Here is a 9,569-nt window from a genome sequence, read left to right as displayed (position 1 = left end):
TTTTTTTTTTTCTTTTTGCGGTGTCTCCTTCCAGGGGCTAGATAATTGAACTCTTTGTAGGAGGCCTGCATATGATGAAATGCAGCCCATGACTGCCTATCCAAAGCTGGCGATGCTTATCCAATGTGTTTTGTCCCTAATAAAAAGATGAAGAGACAGTGAGTTCCCCTTTTGTGAAGACCTGAAAAGCTCTGGGAACTGGCAGGTTCTCAATTTTGATTTTTATTCTAATTATATAGTTGAAAACAATTCGCAGAATTTGGTGTCTAATTTGAGATATTTTAATCTCCGTCTCATCCATTAATTTGTGAATACCATGTTGAGAGAGAAACTTGAAAGCAAGTTCTCCCTGTCAGGAAATCCTTTTCAGGGCCTGGGTGAAAAATCTTTCTTAATCACATATTCCCTTTTCCTGGAGCACCTGAACAGAGAGACCCCCCAGTACAGACGAGAGTCTGAGCACCTTTCTTACTTGGATGGTGAAGAGTCCCCTCGACCCCTTTGTGTGACTCCTCATTTCTACACCCCACGGCCATTATTTGTGCAACATTAGGAATCTCAACTGCTGTGGGGCTCAGGTTGCCCACCAATAAAATGATAATGTTGGACTATTTGATCTTTAAGCTTCCCGTCAGGTTTTTAATATTTAGTTTTTGAAAATTCACTTTATTAACGATGATATTAGAGAATAAAAACAATGAAACATCATTTATTTAAGTTAGTTTGTCTGACACTGATGTCTTAGTACTTCCAGCTTAGAGTCTTTTTTTTTCTTTAATTTTTTTTTAATGTTTATTTATTTTTGAGACAGAGACAGAGCATGAACGGGGGAGGGTCAGAGAGAGAGGGAGACACAGAATCCGAAGCAGGCTCCAGGCTCTGAGCTGTCAGCACAGAGCCCGACGCAGGGCTCGAACTCACGGACCGTGAGATCATGACCTGAGCCGAAGTCGGACGCTTAACCGACTGAGCCACCCAGGCGCCCCGTAGAGTCTTTTATTCTCAGACTTTATTATTGAAGATTTACACGCATGAACTTCATGCAGATAGTGAAATATAAACCCCCTTATTTGGGGACAACCTAGAATAATGTGTATCTATGTTGGGGGAAAGTCCAAACTTGCTTTTGTCTTTTAGATGCTATTTTTTAAAGTTTATTTATTTATTTCGAGAGAGTGAGTACAAGCTGGGGAGGCTCCGTGCTGTCAGCGCAGAACCCGATGCAGAGCTTGACCCCACGAACCCTGAGATCGTGATCCAAGGAAGTCAAGAGTCGGATGTTCAACCGACTGAGCCACCCAGGTGCCCCTGTCTTTTAGATTTTAAATGCTTGTCTATACTCTTCCTATCCTCCCCCAAACCAGGCAGGCACATTCGTTGTGTCAATAATATTAGAAGCAAACGCATATAGCGTGTGTGTGTGTGTGTGTGTGTGTGTGTGTGTGTGTAGCAGACGCTCAGCATATATATATAGTGAGTGAATTAAATAATGAGTGAATATTTAAACAATGTGTTTCCATGTTACAGATGGTCTTTGATAGAGTCAAATAAGAGCTAACTGAGCAAGGCAGTTCTTGTGATAATAAACCATTATCAGTTCTATTATATATTCCCTTTTTATTCGTGGGTAAAATATGTTTCAGTGTGACAACATAATTCTTCTCTGCCATTACCACTGATCTTCGCCAGCACCATCAAAGGGCACTCAGTGTCTTTTAAAGTTGGAAAGACATGAAATGCGTAAATGTGATATCTGAATTTTTATAACTCCCTGCTCCTCTCCCCACCTCTGCCGAAACCTGTACAAGTCTTTGGGCTTTCACTTTTCAAAACAGCGGCTTGTGATGTGATGTGGGATCTGAGGTGTGAGCGACGGGCTGCATTAGTGGATAAGCTCATGTTTTTATATCGAAACAGGTCATGTATTGGTAGGAAATCTTACTTGCTGCAGAATCCAAGCAGAGTTGAAGGGCAGACGACAAAAATCAACACAGAACCCTCTGTTGTTTTCTTTCCCCTTGCCGTTTTCGGAAATTTCTCTTATCACTTTGATCAGGCTACTTTGTTGGAGTTGTTTGGGCAAATCCCCACCTTTTGATGGGCCCGCTGACTTCCACCTAATAGGGTCATATTTATGTGGCTGGAAGGGCTGCCGACTGGCTTCATTCCCCAGGAAGTAACTCTTGGCTAGTTCTGGCAGGGACATTATAAGCTCACAGGCTTTATCAAATCTGTGAAACCAAGTGTGATTTACAGCTAGAGCTGGGGCAAAGAAACATACAGCAGTTGGATTCTAAAATCAGTAGCTTCCTCCCTGAAGAAGTAGAGGGAATTTGAGTCAGAAGCCAACAAATAAGACCAATTTCAGCTTATCTTGAAAATTTCCAGACTTATTCATAAATTTGACAGGAGTGCTAGCGAAGAGAAACACTTTGAAATGATAAAAAGTAAATACTCGATGTAAGACCCAGAGATGTGGATCTCTTTCAGATGGCTGGGCTTGGTGCAGAGGGCCACAGGGACAATAGAATATGATGCCATATCCTCTCCCTTTTATGTTGTTTTAAACGGTCTCTGGAAGTGTGGATAGGGTGGGAACTAGTCAGTCAAAAACGTACTTTGAATTTGTAAAATTAAGAAATACGGGAGCACTGAATGAGAAGTAATGAGAATTGTCTTGTGTGTGTGACAAAGAAAAATGTGTAGGAGGATGAAATAGACCTAGGCTCTACTTTTATTTATTTTCCTGAGTAGTAAATGACTGGCAAATAGGGATTTCATTTCCCTTTGACACCTGCTCTACTGGCATAGTTCAGTTGAGAGGGAGGACAAGCAGAACTTTCTATGATTATCCCATTTGATAGCTTGACAATATGACCAATAGATTGTTTAAATGATCTTGGGATACAATATTAAAATCTCCAGAGAAAATTGCAAATTTATCACAAACTATATGCTCTAAATATATATATATAAATATGTATTATGTATGTAATATATATTACAAATATATAATTATATCACTTATATATATAAATGATATATATATACTTAAACATTATATTAAATTAGCAAATACTTATTAATATATTAAATTAATAAATATTTAATTATATTAAATATATTAAATATAGATATATATATAAATGATATAATTATATCCTTTTGTTGCTAAAGCAACAAAGGAACTTAGTGATTTCCCACTGCCAATAGGCTCACTATCTTTTAAAAAATATATCTACCAAAAGTAAACCTTATTCAGTAACAATTTATCATTTTTCATATTTTAATTAATAAAAGCTTGGTCAGAGTCAAGTTAAACTTGGTTAAACTTCTGGCCAGCTTGTACAAGGGAACCGACTTTGCCATGCTGAATTAAAATGTTAGTGTAAAACTCGGAGCACCTGGGTGGCGCAGCTGATTAAGCTTCCGACTTTGGCCCAGGTCATGATCTCACACAATTCGTGTGTTTGAGCACCGCATCGGGCTCTGTGCTGACAGCTTAGAGCCTGGAGCCTGCTTCGGATGTGTGTCTCCCCCTCTCTCTGCTCCTTCCCTGCTCGTGCTCTCTCTCTCTGTCTAAAAAATAAAAAGAATTTAAAAGAAATTAAAAAAAATTTCAACGTAAAAATAAGTACTTTGTTATGTCTTCGGACCCACACAATCTTGCCAAGAATAAATGTATGTGTGCACACAGGTGTTCATACGTGTGCACACAACACACGTTTGTGTCATTTAAAAATGCCAGATGTTATTGGAGAAGCCGCTTCATCACCCTCAAGGATATCTAAGTCACTTAAAATGCATCGTGGAGGGGTGCCTGGGTGGCTTAGTCAGTTAAGTGACGGACCCTTGATTTCGCTCAGGTCATAATGTCACCATTTGTGAGACTAAGCCCCACATGAGGCACTGGGCTGAGAGCACAGGACCTGCTTGGTGTTGTTCTCTCTCTATTCTCTCTGCCCCTCCTCTCTCTCTCTAAAAATAAATAAACATTTAAAAAATACATATTGGAAGCCATTGAACGATCTCAACTAATATAGGAATAAGTAATCTGTTTTCAAGTAATCCCAAGCAAGGCATTTAAAAAATGTTAAATGAGTGATTATGGTAGAAAGCAATTTCACAGAGTAGTGTCGGGATAATCTTTATCCTTTGAAACGGGGAATCGTTTCTGTCACGAAGGAAGCAGGGCGAAGGAAGATTCAGCCTTTCATCAGGAATGCATAGACAATTCAGACAAAAATAAGAATTAAGAAGCCTGCTCTATGTGGAAAAGCAACACATAATCTTGACCTGAGAATCTTGGGTCAGGTTTTGGTCCTGAAATGATAAATGAAACACTTGGAAAAGGAGAGGTGAACTCTATGCTTGACTCTTTCCCTGAAGCACGTGTGTTCTCACTGCCCAGCATATACACGCTTCCCCTGTGCTGAGAGTAAATGCGTGCGTGTTCGGACGGGTGGCCTAGGAGAAGCACCAGACTGTTGCCACATTTGGCCTGCAGAAGAATGACTTCCACCCCATGGCATACCTTTGAGGGTGAGATGGCAAAGAGTTTTTTCTTTCTGACGTTTTAATTTTCACTTCTCCCAAGGAATCCTGCCATATTTCTAGGTGGGTACAACACACGGCACTCAATTTATGCATTTAAGTAGGCAGATCTGACAAAACAGTGAAAGCTGCGTAAGGGTTATGTGGGTAAATCGCCACTTCTTGAACTCTGAAATCTGCATGCACAGGAAGTTGGGAGTTTGCTAATTAACTCTACGCACATGCTCAGAAATAAACTCACAAATACTGTTTCTTGTCACTGAGAATGTGTTTAACGTATGCCCAAGAAGACGCACCTTCAGATGATATATCTAGGTCAAAAAATACCATGTATCATAATATTTTTAGCTTTGTGGTCTCACCGTTTTTCGCTATTTGGCACAATTGCCTTGAGAACATTTTCTATTGGTGGTTGTCATCTGTGTAGAATCACAAAACAGAGTATTTGCTTTGATCCATACAATCCCTTTGGGGGAAAACTTGCAACTAGTATACTCATTGGATAGGCGTTTTGCCTGTTGGATATATATATAATCACAGAACTTGAGAATAAGAAGTGTAATAGTTAGGCATTGGCTAAGTTTTTTTCTTTTTTTTTTTTTAATTTTTTTTTTTAATGTTTTTATTTATTTTTGAGACAGAGACAGAGCATGAACAGGGGAGGGTCAGCGAGAGGGAGACACAGAATCTGAAACAGGCTCCAGGCTCTGAGCTGTCAGCACAGAGCCCGACGCGGGGCTTGAACTCACCGACTGCGAGATCATGACCTGAGCCGAAGTCGGCCGCTCAACCGACTGAGCCACCCAGGCGCCCCGGCTAAGTTTTTTTCTTAAGTTTTTTTATTTAAGTAATCTCTATGCCCGACTTGGGGCTTGAACTCATGACCCCGAGATCAAGAGCCGCCTGCTCTTACGACCAGCTGGGTGCCACCCCTAGTTAAATTTATGAAACAAAGAAATCACAAAGACAGAGACTCAAGGCAGAAATTGACGGCTTTTCTCATGACCGTATGAAGGGGAGCAGTTTAGGATTATGGGGAAGGCCTTGCTCATGACAGTCATTCATTAAGAGACCTAGGTTTCTTCCATCCTGTGGCCCCATCATCATTCAGGGTATTGTTCGTGTCTGGGTCACTGCCACATGTACATGCCAGCGAGTGGAAAGGGAAAATGGAGGGAGGCAAGGACAGGCAGCAGAAGTTGGCCACAGCACTTCTGCTCACATCCCCTTAGTTAGGGCTCTGACATGTGGCTAGGGAGGGGCCACAGGTAGTGCAGGCCGTCAGAAATCCTGAGATAGGATTCTACCTGTCACTCTGGCTGGCAAATCCACAGAAATAGGCGGATCGTGGTGGGGATGATGGGGAAACTCCTTGAGGTTTCATGTACTTTCATTTCTGTTGATTTAATAAAGAATTGATAAGGGCGCCTGGGTGGCTCAGTCGGTTAAGCATCCGACTCTTGGCTTCAGCTCAGGTCATGATCTCACAGTTTCGTGGGTTCGAGCCCCGCATCCATCTCTGCGCTGACAGCACAGTGCCTGCTTGGGATTCTCTGTCTCCCGCTCTCTCTGACCCTTCCCCATTCATGCTGTGTCTGTCTCTCTCAAGATAAATAAATAAACTTTCAAAGAGTTGATAAAATAAAAAAAAAATTAACCATTTAAGAAACTCGAAATAGCTTTCTCTTGATCTAAAAATCATGTAAATTAATAACATTCAGATGGCTTAGATATAACTATAGGTTCTTTTTAGTGTGTTTTTATTTTGAAAAAAAAAATGGAAGAGATCTCCCCATTTTTTCCTCATACCTGATGAATCTGACTTCTAATGACCCTAAGAAAGGATGCATTGATTTATAGAACAAATGCTATTTATTGTACACCTCCCGTGAACCTATCATTGGGATAAGCACGAGATACAGAGGAGTAATCACAAAGGTTTCAAAGGTCAAGGTGGGCAAGATTCCTGGGTCTAGGTGTTCTGACATTATAAACTTTGCGTATGAAGTGCTCTCCACTCTGATCTTTGCAATACCACTGGATGCAGTATTCCTAAATCTTCAATCCTACCTGAAAGTAATTTCGAAGCCTCCTGATTCCCCAATTGGTTGACTGTTTTGCGGTCACCCATTACCTATCAGGCACAGGGCTAAGGTCTAGGAAAACAATGGTGGAGAAGATAGTATTCACCCTCATGAAGGCAAGTACTATCTCCATATTAGTGATTCCCAATCACTGACCTTAGAGCTATCACGCATATACACCTGCTAAATTTCTCATTGAGCAATAACAGTAACAGATACTACAACTACAAACATAGTGGTCTTGAAATGTTTTGTTCATTAAAACAAGGGCTTCGTACCTCATACTCAACCATTGGTCTAAAAACACACTGATTCAGCCTGAAAAACAAGCAGAGGTTCTGAACTCTAGGAAATATCCTGGGATCTGTTCGGCAATTCTGATTCTGTGAGTGCCAAGGGAATCCTAGAAGCTCTCTTCTCAGAAGCTTCCCATGTGATTTTCATGAGTAGTCAGTTGGGAGAATTACATTTGCGCATGTAATCCGATTCTGCTTCAACACTTTTTCCACCTCTTTCTTGCTGGGGCATGACAGCTGGTTGGTCTCCTGGGTTTTATTGATGAGAACTTGAGAACTCGCCTAGTGGGTTTGTGGCTGTGATGACCCCTTCCTGGCCTTCCCCCCGCCCCCCCCCCCCCCCCCGTGTTCCTCTCTCTGACACCACCTTTAGGTTTAGCTTTCCAGTGAATTCCAGTATTTAGAGCCTTCTTCCTTTACGTTAAATACAAAGAATCCCTAGTTCTCTGCCACTGATCTAGCCCTTGGTTTTGGATTAATTGTAAAAGTGACTTCTAACTTTCTACTGTATGCAAAGCACAGTACATTACAAATGCATTTATGTGTTCTTTTAAAAAAATGACTGCAATTAATCTCCTCACTATGGTTCAACATACATCTAAAAGAAAAACCATCATGCATCCATCAATCATTTGAAGTCTTCTCCCAGCTGGAGAGCTGATCAATTTAAGGACATTCACTTATTTTTCTGTGCACGGAGAATATGAACTTTTCATTGCATTTTAATTCATGTTTCTCCCCCTTTTATTGTCACATTACCTGTCAAGTATGAACTTTGCATCCAAAGGTTCTTTTCCCTTATAAAGCGATGTGAATATTTGGTTAGTAATTTTTTTCTTCTAACATCATTTCCCCCCAAAGATACCGTACAAAATGTCATTTCAACTTCCTTTATTTGTTTTATACCAGATGTGGTGTCAAACTGAGAGAAAATAAGTGTCGTCTTCCTGAAGATTCTTTTGGAGACAGTTGAAAACATATAGAATGTGTTTGCTTGGTTTTAACCCCCCAAATTTGAACTTTTCTCAAGTTAAAGCTGTCCCTGAGGATGGTGGATGACATTTGATCTGAGTAACAGCTATGGTACTCAGGTGAGGCCGTCCTTTCTATATGGTTTCAAAGCTAGAAGCTCAGAAAATCCATTAAAGCCAGAGTCAGAGCAGAAATAAAGGTGATGACATAGCCATTTGAGGTGAGAAAGGTGAGCTTCTTCAGAGGGTTTCAAGAAAATGCGTAATGAAAACAATTTTGGAACCATGCCCCTGTGGTGCTCCCAGCCGCCTAACTCAGATCTCCCAAGGATGAAATGCATTGTGACCCGATTAAACCCTTACGACGTTCTTCTCACCGGCTCTCCTCTGTCTCGCAGATAAACACCCCACTTTTTAATGTTGCCCTCATTTCCCGGGTACGCTTGAACTCCGCTAATATAAGGACTACCTTACAATGCCACGTAGAGAGACAGGTGCTGAGCACCAGCACGAACGGTTCCTGCACTCCAGGGCACGACATAGAATGAGGGAAAATATTCTTCACCATGGCCACATAACCGGGAGGGGCTTGATATACCTGTAGTGTGGCTGCAAAAGTTACGTACGAACTTCCATTAGAAATCGTTCAGAAGTGCTTTTTTTTTTTTTTTTTTTTGACCTTGGCTCCCAGCCTCCTGGACAGCTTTTCGCTGAGCAAGATCTCCATCCATCCTCAACAACCTCCATGTTCCATCAACCCCAGCATTTAGATGCTTCTCCACTAAGCACTGAGGTATCCTTATCCCAGACAACCAGTATTATCTGTCTTTGGGGCTCACTGTTGGTAGTCTTGTCACCCAGACTCCGCAACAGACACGAAGGCTCCTTTGATTATGTTTCAGTTCCTTAACAAGAACTGTTCTATTACCTCATGTGACTGCTAAAAACCCATAGAGGGTCTTGTCTCGTTACATGTAATTCTGTTGCGATTACTGTCGAATAATGAATTAAAAGTGGTTAGCTCATGAACAGCTCCCCCCAACAATCGATTGAAAAAGTTTTATTTTATTTTATTTTATTTTATTTTATTTTATTTTATTTTATTTTATTTTATTTTTTATGAAGACGGTTGGCATTTTCTTGTGAAGTCCTTTCGCATCTTTGGAATCTAATTATGAGGTCTGGGAATGCTCATTTTTCACCTGGTCTCTGAACTCCTGGGGTGTGGAGGAGGGTATGCCGTGGGAACAGATGGAAGGGGTATGGACCCGCCCCTGAGGCACAGGCCAGGGCCAGCAGAGAGCCAGCTGAAGGTGTGGGGTGCAGGGCTGTCTCCAGCCTCAGAGGGGTTCGTCAGGATGTCAGAGGGTGGGCCTCCTGATGTGGCGGGAAGTGCTGAGATCTGGGGGAAGGCGGGAACAGGTGACCCTTGAAAATACAAGGCAGAGGGACAGCGGCACTGAGCAGTACGTAAGCAGAAAGCAGGGCAGTAGCCCCTGGCCGGGACTTGATGTGGAAAATAGCCAGATTACAGCAGGACCCAGCCTAGGAAGGAGAAGGAACAGTAAGCTTGGCAGACGACTGCAAAAGTAATGAGCAATGGCGGTAAAAACTCTCTCCATTTCCCCCAACCCACTTTCACCATGGCATCCGAGTGAATCTTT

Source organism: Panthera pardus, unplaced genomic scaffold, assembly GCF_024362965.1.
Source record: "Panthera pardus isolate Hobbes unplaced genomic scaffold, ASM2436296v1 HiC_scaffold_1, whole genome shotgun sequence".
Classification (NCBI taxonomy): domain Eukaryota; kingdom Metazoa; phylum Chordata; class Mammalia; order Carnivora; family Felidae; genus Panthera; species Panthera pardus.
This window is presented reverse-complemented; position numbering follows the sequence as displayed.